The sequence below is a fragment of the Salvelinus fontinalis genome, chromosome 6 (assembly GCF_029448725.1).
Source record: "Salvelinus fontinalis isolate EN_2023a chromosome 6, ASM2944872v1, whole genome shotgun sequence".
In the NCBI taxonomy this organism is placed as follows: domain Eukaryota; kingdom Metazoa; phylum Chordata; class Actinopteri; order Salmoniformes; family Salmonidae; genus Salvelinus; species Salvelinus fontinalis.
Genome location: NC_074670.1, coordinates 7,514,979 through 7,515,255, shown reverse-complemented (window position 1 = coordinate 7,515,255; position 277 = coordinate 7,514,979).

Here is a 277-nt window from a genome sequence, read left to right as displayed (position 1 = left end):
TTCCCCCTCTTCAATTTGATCTCCACCGCAGTCCTTCAAACAAAAATACATTTCCTGCTAAGTGGCTTCTTATTTGTCTTTGTCAATCTGAGGTTACTGTGCTGTGTGATGTTTATCTCCTGGGCAACAATGGATTACACCACCGCAAACACTGTCAGCTGCTTTTAATAGTGGGGGGGTTATATTCACTTGTGTGAGGACATTTCTGCAGGACAAATTAAACTGTGTTATGATTTCAATCACTCTCTGGGCAGGTGGCCAGGCCACACCGGGATCT